This window comes from Typopeltis vanoorti, chromosome 7 (genome assembly GCF_054136105.1).
Source record: "Typopeltis vanoorti isolate ZY-2024b chromosome 7, IOZ_Tvanoo_1.0, whole genome shotgun sequence".
NCBI classification, from domain to species: Eukaryota; Metazoa; Arthropoda; class Arachnida; order Uropygi; family Thelyphonidae; genus Typopeltis; species Typopeltis vanoorti.
In genome coordinates this window covers 151259148-151275020 of record NC_143555.1, presented here as the reverse complement: position 1 = coordinate 151275020, position 15873 = coordinate 151259148, and the positions used below count along the sequence as shown (strand labels likewise).

General features: G+C 32.7%; 1 non-coding gene across 1 annotated transcript; it reads left to right on the top strand.

The window, feature by feature from the left end:
• Window positions 1–6193: 6193 nt before the first annotated feature.
• On the top strand, window positions 6194–6265 carry TRNAG-UCC (transfer RNA glycine (anticodon UCC)). The gene has a single exon. It is a non-coding gene; the product is annotated as a tRNA-Gly (tRNA).
• Window positions 6266–15873: the final 9608 nt, after the last annotated feature.

The window sequence follows — 15873 nt, the reverse complement described above, 5'->3', positions numbered from 1 at the left end:
GCTAACGATACAGCTATAATATCCATCCATAATATTGCAAACATAGCCCAAACAAATATGCAACATGACATACAGTACACTGCTCACTGACTGGCTAACGAAAAACCACTACCGGTTACTGGCAAACTCTACAGGTTAAAAGACATAGTTTCCATACGCCTAAAAACACTAATATACAAAGTACTATGCCAAAATATACTAAGATACGCTATAACAACGTATGCTTTCTGTGCACCCTACAAATTAAATAGATTAATGTCGCTACAATACAAAATAACAAAACTGATCTTTTGGGAACAAAGAGAAAATAATGATCTTATATACACTGCAACGTCAGAACAACAAATACTGACAGTGAAACATTTATGTCACTATGCAGCTTTGCTAAAACATTATTTCGATGCCAACTACAGGACAGTCAGAAATACATACCGTATAACAAGCCCTGACGCAATGACACTTCTGACCAATCAGTAAGTAGCTACTTCTATGTACCATCTAGGTGTTACATGAACTTCGAGAGAATGAGCACATTCAGAATGCGCAAATTATATACACCTGAGATTTTCCGAAAATTTCAGCAAGAGATACGATAAGGAATAATAAATTGTCAGAGAATTACTAAGATATCTTTAAAAAAAAAGAGGAAAAAAAGCATTCACTTAGTTTCGATAATGACAAAATTGGTTATTTTGTCATTATTCTGATGCACGCTACTCCTTGATTCTATGAAGCTGTAAATATAAATATACATTTTTTTTAATATATATTTATCAAAGAAATATACCCCAGCAATTTTACTGATCAGTAAATGTAATAAAAATAATTTAATTTTCAAAGACAGAGCTTTATTTTGGCGATGTAAAATAAATAGAAAAAGAGGACACTAAACATCCAAGCTTTCTGATTATTTTGAAAATTTTAAACATTTTTACATACATTTGTCTTTGAATTAAAGTTGGATCTTTAATACAATATATATATATATATTATATTAATTTATATATGTTGTATTAAATTAAATCATAAGGCTTTTTGCTTGATTACTATTATACACCCAGCGAAATTTCACTTATCAAAAATACAATTATCTTACAATACTTTCTTGATGTTACTTAAAACATCTTGAAAAAGCGAAAATTAGTCCTTTTTAGGACTTCCAGGGTAGCGGATAACAATGCTGTAGCTAATGAAGCTTTAACTGAGGCTCGGCTATTGCCGTTACCCAGCCATGACTAGAGCTTTTAGCTCAGTATCACCCCATCCACACAGATTGTCTTCATTCAGATGACTGGATAAAGGGTCAAGGACTCAGTCCATCGCCCAGTTCTTATTAGAACTTGATGTTGTTATGATTCAATCCAATACCCTTGGAGGGTAATTGATGGCACTGCTGTAGCTAATGAAGTTCTAACTGAGGATCGGCTATTGCTGTTACCCTCCTGCCATGATTAGAGCTTTAATAGCTCAATAACACCTTATCCCTACACTGTCCTCTACAGATAACGGGGAAGATGAAAAGCATTCTTGCTTCGTCCCTTTAAGCCAGTCCTTATAAGGATAAGGACTTGATGTTGTTATTGAATTTCCACCAGGGGATTCTGTCCTAAGCCTGTTCTTTCCACTCCTGTGAAATCTTCCTTGTTCTGAGAAGACTCAAATTATACAACCTGGTTTATAGGAATAGCCAGTTAAGCTGAACACTCTTTTAGCACCAATGATCAGTAAATGTAATAAAAATAATTTAATTTTCAAAGACAGAGCTTCATTTCGGCGATGTAAAATAAATAGAAAAAGAGGACACTAAACATCCAAGCTTTCTGATTATTTTGAAAATTTTAAACATTTTTACATACATTTGTCTTTGAATTAAAGTTGGATCTTAAATACAATATATATATATATATATATATATATATATATATATATATATATATATATATATATATATATATATATATATATATATATTGTATTTAATGCTAATTATGTATAAAGACTGTCTATGATGTTCATAGTCTTTTAACCCTCAATGTTTAGTGTTTTTTCTTTTATAATGTCACCTGAAGAAGGCTGTTACAGGCCGAAACTAGTAGTGTGTTTATATTAAAACCTTTTTAATTAAATCTCGGTTCTAGTCATTCAATTTTTTTTCCATAAAACTATATATATATATATATATATATATATATATATATATAGTTATATATATATATATATATTATGACACTCAAATTAAATCATAAGGTTTTTTGCTTGATTATTCTTATACACCCAGCGAAATTTCACTTATTAAAAATACAATTACCTTACAATACTTGCTTGATGTTGTTATTGAATTTCCACCAGGGGATTCTGTCCTAAATCCTAAATCTTCTTTGTTCTGAGACTCAAATTATACAACCTGGTTATAGGAATAGCCAGGTTGATAGCTTTTAGCAAAATGGCTACTCATTAGTTGAACAATCTCGCTTTGCATCCGTCATTGTCACATCATCTGCATTCAGTAGTTATTTGAAATTCATTCTTTCTTTACTTGCTGCATAACAATAGCATTTCAGGGCAGAGCTGAGTGCTACTGAACGCAACCACAGGTCGCAGATAGTTGGACAGTATTCTGATAAAAAGGCTAGCTGAGAAATAAGCTGGACAACCCGTTGAATAAACAGTCGCAGATCAACAGCAGTATTGCTACCAGGGATGGTGGGATTGGAAAGAAGGAGAATCGACCGTGAGATGCGGTGATTGATTAATACCCTTGGAGGGTAACGGATGGCAATGCTGTACCAATGAAGTTCTAACTGAGGTTCGGCTGTTGCTGTTACCCCCCTTGGGCGAAGAGTTTCGAGAGTTTTTGAGTTCGCTCTCTTGGGGTTTTTGTCTTAAGAGAGCAATTTGAGTCTCCGGGGAAAGTGTTCTCCGGCACGGACCGCTGAGGGGCTTTGTCGGTGAATTATTTTCCTCGGAATTTGAGCGGTTCTGCTCAGTGGTCGGGGAGCCCGTCACTGAGTGGAACCAACGCTGAGATATGGACGGTCTTTCGCCCACTATGGAGTGGCCTAGAGATCGTCCGATTTTTTGAGATGTCACCTTTACTTACATAGTCGGTGACGATTTCTGACCCTGCGGATCGCTCATTATTGGGTGATTTTACGAGTTTTTGGAAGAAATTATGGACTCAACAATGTATTCCGAAGATATTTTAGTATTATTTTTTAGACCTCACCAAAAGACACCCCTCCCTCTACACACACGAAAGAAAATGCAAACTTTGATTAACTTCAGAAAGCAGAAAATGTCTTTCGGGTGTCGACGGTAGGAAGGTTATGTGAGGCTCCAGTGTCTGACTAATCCTCTAGCACGTACTAATAAAGGCATTTTATACGATGCAAATAATGATGATTGAGAGCATGCATCTAAATAAATATAAAAACAAATGTGTAAGAAAAAACTGTAGCAGAAAATTAAAATAACAGTTAAAAAAAATTAAGCTAATAGGATTTTCTCTTAAAAAAAGGATTTTTTTTCTCCCAAAGTATATCATTGGTTCTATTTCTCTAATAATTTTGAAAATAAAAAAGCCAACAGAATATAGATTAGCCTATAGTTTTTAAATCCTCTATTTTTCTTCTATTTTAATAAACAGTATCTCTGTGGCATTCTTTTAATCCGAGAGAAACATGCCAGTAAGCCCCTTAAAATAAAGTTTCCAATAGATACACCTAGCATTCTCTGGAAAATAATAATTATTAATGCCACCATATTCTGAAGTTTTTGTGGATTTTAGGTTGAAGTTTCAGTTGTCGTTTGCACACCAATAACTGATATTATTATTTTCATACATGAATTACTTTTAATATTTTTTTTATTTACAAAAACCTACCATCCCTTTTGTTGGTAGTACCATTTGATGGTACTACATTTCTATATAGTAAACGTCGATGAATAATATATTAGCATTAATACACGACCTATATGAACTGAATATTTACTCTGTAAAATTATTTCTTCTAATTTCTAAGTCAAGAACAATTTTAAAATGAACAAAATTTCAGGAACTTTTTCTTATGGCTCGTCAACGAATTCAACCTAACTACACCCTCATATTCATCATGTGATTGTATTTATCTTATTACAAATATCTTACGATTGTTATGTTATAAGTTATTTTCTCTTATGACTGAAAGCTGTACTGCTTTAACTTTTATCTAGTTTATTGTAATTTAGGAAAGGTGTACTAATATTTTAAAAGATTTTTGCAAATTAATATTTCTTTTTATAATTTTATTATGAAATTTTATTACTTTATTATTAATTTATTTTATTATTTTATTATGAATTATCTAAAATGTAATGTCACACCGGACAGCTTCAAATGAACCATTTCCATGATATCATACAATACTTCCTCGCCTTCTCTTTTTGGTCCAAGTTATCTGTCATTAACAATACCCTTCCTCCTCCCCTTTTTCTTCTATCTTCTCTAAAAATATAATACCAATCACATTTTATTCCTGTGACTACATCATTTTCTGACGAGGTTTTGCTGATGCCAATAATTTTTGACGAAGTTGAGCAGTCCAATGCCAAAAACTCCTCTCCTTTATTTCTGATACTTCTGACACTCTTGTTGATGCATTTCAACATCCCTTTGGGGGCACAGATACCCTTGCATAATTTCATTACCTGCCAATTCGCAGTTCTATATCTGCTTTTAATTCCATCATGGATATTTCTCTCGTAAGCTGAAATCCAACATAGCATTTGGAATAAAGCTTATTTGCGGTGTATAAATTAAGTCAACTTTCAAAAATGAAGAAACTATTAAAAATACTTCAACTGCCACATCAGGTTGACACCAATAATCCGTTTTCCATACCTGAAGAAAGTTATATATCGTGCAGCTGCAAAATCAAGAGCATGCAATCAGAAAGATAACCGACTTTGACTGGGAGAGAGAGAGAGATTATCTTCACAGTCGGTGGGCTTCTGTTGTGTTTATGGGCTTACTTTATCTACGCGGACATTGACGTCCCGTCAACAGACTGCTTTCGGCATCGTTATTGGTAGGTAATTTAACTGCATACTCCTCGAACACATTTCGTACGTTTTGGCTAAAAACTTCATTCCTCCAAAAACTTGATTTATAAGATATTTTTAAAGAAACGAATGCAAAAATAAAAATGGATGAGTTATTGATTAACTTAAACACTGAAAAACATGCGAAATAAAATGTATAAATATATAAATAAAAATATATCTAGTATTACATATAACTTTTGCTTTTTAATTACTTTATTAATTGTTAGTTTCGGGGGAATTGTACATCTTTCTCAGATTTAACATGAAAATGCCACCAGCGAAACTGATGAAAATAGCGAAAGAACATGAAAACTGAAATGCTGGGAAAATATTAGGACAAGTAATTAAATTTAAATTCGTAGGAATAATGTGAGCACGAAAATATAACATAGCAACATGTTAAAATAAAAATAACTGAAGGCTAACAAAATTCAGGAGCTTTGAACTAAATGGAAAAATTAAAATCTAACAAAAGAATCTGTAAGTCGATAGACCGACCAACATTACATTATGCGTGTTAAAATTTATCCAGTCATTTCGATTAGGCCGTAATTTAGTGGCAGAAGAAAATTATATTTCTAGAGTATATAAAAGAAAACAGGTCGACATTTAATAAATCGTGTTCGAGCCTTTAACCCCGATCCAGGTTTTTAAAACAAATATCTCTGATCGACGCCAAACGGCTAACATTAGCTACAGAAGACGTCATAACGTTATTACGAAAATAACAAGAATGTCAACAATTAGGAAATCAACTGTTGACCGATAAAAAATGGTTGCATGAAAATAGTGTAAAATGCTATTCCGAGTAACATTCCGATGGAAGTGAGAAACGACGTTGCCATTCTGGCGTGTAGACTGTAAAAAAAGATCGCCCAAACCGATTAAATGCTGTTTTCAGATATTAAAAACGAGGACATTAATTCTCTATGTGTATTATTCAAGGCTCTATTTACGTAGCACAGACGACGAAGAATGAGCAGCAAAACCGGTATGCTCCTCACGATGTAGCACTTTACTTACTTCGTCGACGATCTAGCGACGTCATCATTCTTGAAATAGGTTAGTGCTCGGATTACCTCTTAAGAAGACTATACAAGGTAAAACACGTGCGATGGTGGTATAGAGGTTAGCATAGCTGCCTTCCAAGCAGTTGACCCGGGTTCGATTCCCGGCCATCGCAAAATAATCTTTTTAATTTTTGAAAAATTAAATTTTTCATTAATTCGCGACTTCAAATACGAGACAGGTCAGTTTTCTTTTATTGGTGTAAGACGTTTGCTTTCTTCGTAAACAAACTTCGTGTTGCAATAACACAAACACTCGTTTCGAATGTGAATGGAAACGTGAGATATTCCTCTTTATTTTGATATTAATTAACTATGGTATTCATTAATGGACGAAATAAAAATCAAGAGAGTGTTCAGAGAAGATTGATGAAGTGTGAAAAGGGACAGCAGAAATGATATTAAGAGAATCAGTTCGTTAGTTGTAACCTGATGGATTTATCAAATCCGAGATGGAAAATTGATTTAATTAAAGTTTAATTAATTTAGAACATACATAACTACAAACAGCGGAGTTGGTTCCATTTATTTGAACCAGAATCTACTAGATTGGGTAATAAAAAAAATAATCCCTTGCAGACATGTCATCTCCCTCAGTTCTTTAATCTTATAATATTTCCTGATTTTTTGCCCCTGAAATACATTTGAAATTATTTACCCCAACGAATATATTTCAATATTTTATTTCTATTAACGCAGACATCTCAGGAAGAATTTCCGTGTGTCGGTTGCGATAGTGCAGAAATTAAAGCTTAAAAAGAATCTCTGTATTTAAAGAAACAGAAACTGAAGAGAACAGGGATTAATGCTAGTTCATGTGGATGGCATGTGATTTTGTTCAATCTCACGAATTGTTTAATCATTTAAATTTAATAAATCTGATAATCGAATTTTCATCGCCCAGGGTGAAGCCTTGTAGATTAACCACAAATTCAGCCTCTATTATCTCGTCATTAGCCTCTACATGCAAGGTCAGACGTGAATACATATTTCATATTTCACGCGCAAAACTTTGTTTTGCTTTCACAGGAAAAGGATTAAAACCAAGTATAAAATTTCTTGGTATCTTTAACTTATATTACACCCAAGGTCATATACATACCGTATATCATTTTGATCAAGTAGTTTTGTGACAATGAAAATCCGTGTAGCACATCAAGATATGGAGGATTTCTAAAGGAATATGTTGTGTGTGTGATTACTTTCTAGATTTTTCTTAACCTAATGCCTCCACGTCTGAATTTGATTGAGCTTCAGAAACACTTAATCTATATTCATAATCTGTAGCTATAATCTGAGAAAGAGAGCGTTTTGAATGAAGTAAATATCATGAAAGTCTAAATGGCAGTTGTCAATCATTTATATTATAAAACAAATTTCTTGCATTAATATGCATTGCAGTTGTTTAAAATGTCTTAATTGATGACAATTGCAAATGCGAAGAACTAAAGTTTTACTCGAATAAAAAGAAAAAGAAAACGAATTGGCAGCTGAATCCACATGTCTACTTTTTATCTCTACAAAGGCGTAAAAAGTCTTCTAGAATATTTCAAATCATATTTTGAAGTTGTAGTTTGTGTGTGTGTGTGTGTGTGTGTGTGTGTGTGTGTGTGTGTGTGTGTGTGTGTGTGTGTGTGTGTGTGTGTGTGTGTGTGTGTGTGTGTGTGTGTGTGTGTGTGTGTGTGTGTGTGTGTGTGTGTGTGTGTGTGTGTGTGTGTGTGTGTGTGTGTGTGTGTGTGTGTGTGTGTGTGTGTGTGTGTAGAAGGTATTTCAGATAACATTTCAGTTACGTATATGAGGACACGGAAGTACTTTGGCTAAGATGAGTAGATATTCAAGCAACGTATTTTCGTTTCTCCACTGCATTAAGATGAAGATGATACCCGCAAACGAGCATCAGTGAAGATATTGAAAATAGAATATTCATCTACTCTATAAGAATACTTCACTTGCTGGATTACATTGAATCATACAACGATGATTATTTGTCTATGCTTTTCACAAAAAAGGTTAAAAGAACCATTAGCAAGGATAACGATTGACTTGCATATTAAGCTTCTGCTATATAAAAGTCCATAATTTCTTATCAGATAAATGAACTTGTATCCATTGCTGATTTCATCATTCCCGTATATTGCATAAATTCATGATTCTTTTTTCTAATTTTCCATAGAAACCGACCTATCAGATTAGAGCACTGAATTTTTCTTAGATTATTTTATTTTTCAACCGCGTTGTTATTAAGGAGACAACGTGACTACTGGAAAATCAACAACTCTGAGTTTTCACGTTGTCTTGAACTGGTTGCTTGTAATTTCCGTTCTCGTTGTCATTTCGGAAATTCACTAACATTTCCCAATTTTACTGCAACTTTGGTTTACGATATAATCAGCGAAATCCTCTCTCCCTATTAAACAAACTTTTCTTTGTCTTTCACTAGTCCGACCTCATTTTCACGAAACCAGTCCTTTCAACAGAAGGAAGAGTATTAATTAAACCCAATCACCAAGGATTTTTCTCTTTAAATGGACTGCGATCTCCTTTAATTACTAACCTTTGTTCTTTCATGTTCAAAACCTAAACGAGCTCATATTCTCACGAGAACATGTTTTGAAGAAGAGGATGATGGAATGCAGAAGTTTCCAAACGCAGGAAGCTTTTGAACGTACACTAAAAGAAGTGAAGGCGCCATTACGAGTAATTAAAATTAATAAATACTTAAATTAATTTCGAATAATATTAAAAGTATAAAAAATATTTAAGTATTAATTTTATTATTAATAATAAAATTAATACTTAAATAATTTCGAATACTTAAATTAATACTGAATAATATGACTGTATATTTCGAAATATACATTCATATTATTCGCAAAACGAAATATAAAGTATATTTCGTTTTGCGAAGTTTCAAGTTTTTTCTTTTTATTTACTTGGCAGCATTTCTTTAACTTATTTCATTTAATAATAATAATAATAATTATTATTATTATTATTAAATTATATAATTATTATAAATTATTATTATCAAATAAATGAACTTGTATCCATTGCTGATTTCATCATTCCCGTATATTATTATTATTATTATTATTATTATTATTATTATTATTATTATTCACATAATTGATACTCAGTGAAAACAAGATACCATACCAATAAAAATTTGACTGGTGATTCAGTATAATTCAGATTCTACCCAAGAATCTAAGAATAGTCCGTTGGTAGCGTCGTAAAATATGGACTGTTCCAAGTAATGCCGTTTTTCATAGATCATATGGGGTCACTTCATTGATTTTTAATTGCTGTAAATAGTTGGATAGCTTCTTTGAAATTGTGCACCGATAACTATTGGGATGACTTTGGTGTGCTTAAGCCACAGTCGGCCAACTTCGATTGCCAGATCTCGATATTTAGTAATTTTTTCCAATTCTTTGTTGTTGATGTTGTTATCACTGGGTACTGCAATATCGATAATCCAAACCTGTCGATGTTCGATAATTGTAATGTCAGGTCTATTGTGTTCCAAATGCCGATCAGGTTGTATTCTAAAGTCCCAGAGAATTTTTGCTGTTTGGCTTTCCAATACAGTCTCAATTTTATGCTGCCACCAGTAATCAGAAGTAGGAAAGCCATATTATTTGCATACATACCAATGAACTATTTTGGCCACTTGATCACGGCGGAATTTATCAGTTTGAGCCCTTCTGCTTCAGGCACTGATTAGATGTTCTACAGTCTCATCTTTCTGATCGCATAATCTGCATTTGCTGTTATTATCGATATTCAAATTTTTGTTTTGGTCGCATTAGTTTGTAATGCATGTTCTTTATTTGCTAGATTATTATTATTATTATTATTATTATTATTATTATTAATTATTATTATTATTATTATTAAAATATATAAAAATATATAATATAAATATAAAAATATAAAAATAAAAATAAAAATATATATAAAAAAAATTATTATTATTATTATTATTATTATTATTATACTTGCAGTGTTATAATGATATTTGCAGTATTAAAATGGAATAGTTCTGTACTGATATTTATAATTTGTGGTCGATGATATTTCAAATGATATTTAAGCCCCTGTATCTTAGATATCATTTCCTCATCATTACGCTCGTGGCGAATAAAACGTTTTTGATATGATTGCATTTACGTTACTTTAAGATGTTTCGAGCTCTGTGTAGTTTTTTTTTTTTTTTTTTGCAATTTATTTTATAATTATGTTACAATAATATGGTTAGTTTACAATTTACTATTTATTTCTGCTGCCATTAATTCACGTTCCTTTACACGTTCCATCTATTACCTATTTATTTTATTTTTATTTAACATTTCCATACCACTTTACGTCTTTAAAAAAATTTGTGTGGCAACAAATCTCTCTCTCTCTCTCTCTGTCTCTCTCTCTCTCTCATTGTAAAACTGTTGGTTCATGATATAATCATCTCGATAATCCAAACGATTAAAGATGTAAGCTGTGTGTATTAGCAGATGACAAGGTTATTGCAATATAAAATACAGTAGTGATATGAAAGAAGTGTGATGCATTTATACTTTGAAGTTCGCCTACCTACATCGCATTATGATAGCTACTGTTCTGTAGTTCTTTATGGTGGAAAATTACTTTGGAAAGTTAATTTATGTTAATTTTATAATTTCGACCAGTTATTTATGTAATGAAAAGAAATATAGTCAACCTCTATATAATAAGAATAATTTTATTGTTGAATCAAATAATTTGAAAACTTGCAACCCATTGTTATAACCGCAAGCAGAGATGTGTTTATTGAAAGTGCATTGTTGGCGTGTTTGTCTCACTATTAGAGAGGATTGTGTTTCGATTCCAAAATACCAAACGTCGATCATACTCGCTGCGTTTCTCGATCATCAAAACATTAATGGGGTGAGTATTTGCTTCTGTTTCTGTTGCTGCTCACAGTGGCGGCCCGTACATAAGCAATGTGACACTGCAACACCCGCAAAGAAAAAAATGAAAAAATTAAATTTTGTCTGTGTTTCTAAATAATAACAATGCTTACAACATTACACAAATGCAATACAACATGTTAAAGGTTACAGCTTATGTTTCGACATTGATTGAATAGTTAATAATTCGAATTGTCCGATTAACGCTTTAGATTACGAAACAAATGCACTGCGATCTAACGCCGATATTCGTTTGCGCTTGTCATTGCACGGTTACGTCATTCCCGCACTGCAGTGTATCTTTAGTATGCTTGCGCGCGTTATTTCTGTGAGTTATGAAACGTTTATTATAGGTGCGTGTGCGTGGTGAACTATTTTTTGTGAATCCTATTTTATTTTGTTAAAATAACATATAATTATTTATTTATTACAAGGCTGAATTATGACGAGTGTTAGAGTTGAAAATATGAAAAGAATTCTCTTTTTTCAATTATCGTTACACGAAACAAATGCACTGCGATTTAACGCCGATAATCGTTTGCGCTTGTCGTTGCTATTGATACGAAACTTTTATTATTGGTGTTTGTTCGTGGTGAGGATGAAATATTTTTAATATGTAAATTTATTTATTAATAAATTCGTTACTGATTAAGGATAAAAAGTTTTTTTTTTTTTTTTTTTTTTTTTTTTTTTTGTATATGGAGCACCCCCCACTTAAAAGTGGGGGGTGCTCCATTAATTGAAATTCTCCATTGATTGAAAATCTAAATAACTATCACTTATTATGATAGTTATTTTAGAGAAAAATACAAAATATAAAGCATAGATGATTATGAATAGATGAAAATTATTCAGAAACAATGGAGTTCAACATCTGACGAATTTCAATTAATAATCAACCTCTGGTACATTCTGAAGTATTTTATTATAATGATTTTTAATTATTCCGAGTATTTCGATAAATAGTTTTGGTATTAAAAGCAGAACTGAAATGATAATTGATCTCGACTTCTCTTAAGGTAACGCATTGCGTTTATCTTTAGATGATTAAGATAAGCGGATTTTTTTCAAAATATTTTAGGAGGAAATTTAATATTCACATACATATTACTATTACTATTATTACTACGTGACACCTCCAGGGAGTCCAAGGACTCATCGCGAGAGGGCACACTACTTCGCTAGATACATCTCATCCTCTCCACTACTACTTAATTCTCCAACTACGACACTACTACCATCAACGCCATCTATCGCCCTTCATCACCACCAACAACATATTTTTTGTCTGTAAATTGCGTGTGTTCTGTCTGTATGAGGGATGAAAAACCCGAGTTTCCGGGAGAAAAAACCCTGCTACCACCGCATGAGATCGGCTAACTCACCTTTAAGTGAAAAAGCCCATATAAGGGCTTACCTCGTCAGGACGAGAATCAAGCCCAGGTCTTTTCCAATCAAAGGGCACAATGTTCCAGTGTTCTTCCAATTGCGCTATTTATTAATTTAAACTAATTAGTAATATATATATATATATATATATATATATATATATATATATATATATATATATGTTATTTTTATATATTATATATAATTTTATATATTATTATGTTATTTTTTCAACAATGCTATATTTTCTTTTAAAGATATTTCATGTACACTTGACTGTAATTTTTCATTGACTGTTTTCCTTTGAAATTGATTTTATTTAAAACAGAATTTGTACAAGCAATATATTATTATTATTATTATTATTATAGATTTACGTTAAATTTTTTATATACACAAGAGTATTAATAATACGTATAATCATTACTAGTTCTGTATATATATTATATATAGGAATATAAAGTTTATACCGCCTTTATCATTATAAATGATGTCTAATTGCGCTGAAGAGCTAATTAACGAAATTAAGAGGAGACAGCAGGAAGTTGACACAAGAGGGAACTCAACTATCCAAATTTTCTGGACGGATCTTTAAGAAGTTCACAAAGTCGAACTTTCTTAATCTTCTTGATTGCTTCATAATCAAGAAGATTAAGAGAACTGAGAGCTTTAAGAACTTCACTACCAAGAATGGTAAGAAAATACAGGACCTAAAGAAATTCTCGGGAATTCAGGTAAGACTTTCTTCAATATGCCATTGGTGAGTGGCATACTCAGTGTTATTTTCAATTTATAATAAATATTAATATTCTAACGATATTAAATATCTGGTATACTGATGCCAATCCGAGTACATTTTTTTTTAAATTTTATAATATTTAAATTATTTTCTAAATTAATTCCTATTCTTTAGAAATAATTTCTAGAGGAATACCTTTCGTAAGAGTCGCATTTTATCACACCGTGAATATTTGTTCGGTTATCAAAGAGGAAAAAATCTATTGGAGACCTCAGATACGAAAAATGAATTTAAAAAAGAGTGAGAAGGTGAGCTTGAAATGAGCAGAGTGAAAGAGCTGAAAATACCAGCGAACAAAGTTTTGGGAATTAAAAATTCCAGCCGAGGAAGCGGTCGGTACAAAGGCGATACCGAATTTCTATTTCCTTAATAAAGAAAGAAATAGATGACTGTGGGAAGAAAGAAACTTTATGGAAGGTTGAGAAATATTGCAATAAATAAACAAACAAGTAAAGAGGAACTGGAAAGAAGAAATACAGGGTGTTCGGGATAAATTTGACAGTTTCGTAAGGAAAAAGAAAATCTTCTTTGTATCTATTAAATTTAATGAATTGACAAAAAAACATTACAGGCAGAGTTAACTACAATACTATCAACAAGATTTACTCAAAATAACCACCATTAGCATCGATCACAGCTTCAATTCTGCTTCGGAACCTCGAACAAGCTGATGCTACAGTCTCCCTGGGAAAGGCCGCAAAAACTGTTTTAATTTTATCCATTAACTGGGCTTTTGTATTACTGGAAGTGCGATTGGTGTCTTTTTCAACTGCGCCCCATACAAAATAATCCATGGGGTTAAGGTCTGGGGAGTTTGGAGGCCAAACATTTGGACTGGTGAAGTCGTAGAAATTTTCAGACAACCATTTTTGACTTTTCCCAGAGGTGTGGCAAGGGGCCGAATCCTGCTGCCATACATACGGCCTACCATTGCCTACCTTTGTTATCCAGGGCTTGACTACAGTTAGCAACTCCACGAACAAAGCCCGAATTCCAATGCCAGGGTTCTTCAACACCTGTTCCTGCAGATTTGCGAGAATTCTGCTGTACGAACGCAATCAGATCGTCTGCTAGGGATCTTTCTTCTTGCTACATCCTCGTAGTCACCATTGCAAGTCTCTAGTTCATGCCTGATTGTTTTTACTGTATTCAGGGAGCATTGGGCAGCAGTCGTAATATCCTTATTTTGATGGCGGGCACGAATCATCATGATACAAGTTATTCTCTTCCATGATTCAGGTGGGTTCCAGCTATCCATCCTTTCTGACATCTTGTATATGAATGAAGAAGGGTCCAAACTTTTAAATGAAGAGAAGTGTGTGTTAATACATGTAACTTACGGAAAAATATAATTAATTATAAATATGTCAAATTTATCCCGAACACCCTGTATATCAGCAAAGTAGAAATACCTCAAATAAGGAGGAGCTGAAATGCTGAGCACACCTGCAATCCCAAAACAAAAATAAAGTAGTATAGACAAAAACATTAATATTTTTTAAATTACTAGCTGATAACAAGGCAATAAGGGAGAGATAGAAGGAATATCTCGAGGATATAATGGAAAAATTATGAATAGTGAAATTATTGAACCATAACATGAAGTCCATGAAATATGTCTTCGGCCAGAAATAGTGGATGAAGAAATTAAAACATCAATTACTGAATTACCCAATTGGGAAACAGTAGGAAAGTTGAAATAAAGTTTAAAAAGCAGACGTTTAGGAGATTTTTTGCTTTTAAAAATTTAAATCAAATTTTCTTGCTGCAAATCTTTTCGTTGTTATCAAGAGAAGCTTAATTTAATACAAATCAGTAAATGAAAGAATAACAACTAAATGTTTTGCAACAAGACAATTTGAAATCACAAGTTGGTGCGGTCTGTTTACCCAGTTCAGAAAGTTCTGAAGAAGAAATCGCGTTATTCCACAGAAATCAAGAAAAAATCTTCAAATCAGTACCAAAGGAAGAAATACTAATCATTGGAGGAGACTAAAGTTCGAAGGTGGAAATGACAAAGAATGATGGGAAAGATTAATTGGAAAATATTTTGGAGAAAACAACGAAAATAAAAGAAAGAATGCTTGAATTTGTCTTAAAGAATGGCTTGATAATTTGCAACAGAAAATTCCTCTAAAAAGCCTCAGGATACTCATAAGCACTGGACACGTCAGTTCAGCGGAAGCGAACATTTCGAGGAGCGGACAGAGAATCGATTGGTGATCGACAGTATCAAGTTGAAAATCAACAAGTGAAGTGAAGGCACAGTTCAAGAGAGCACGGTGAGCTAGGAAATAACAGGAAAATGTGTACGAAAGTATTCGAGGAAGAACCGAAATGGAATTTCTGGAGACAGACAACAGAGTGGTGTCCGCAATCAAGAGAGATTGGAACAAATAGTCCCGGGTACAGAGAAGTCAAAGAAGAGATGAATCTCATAGGAAGTATTAAATGCAATCCAGAAAAAAGAGCACTGAAAATTGGAAGAGATCTTTCTGTTGAAAGTGAGGCACAGAGAGAAATACCACTGAAGCGAAGAAGAGAGTAATCAAAACAGTGCAAGGATATCAGTAAATATGTTGGCGAATAC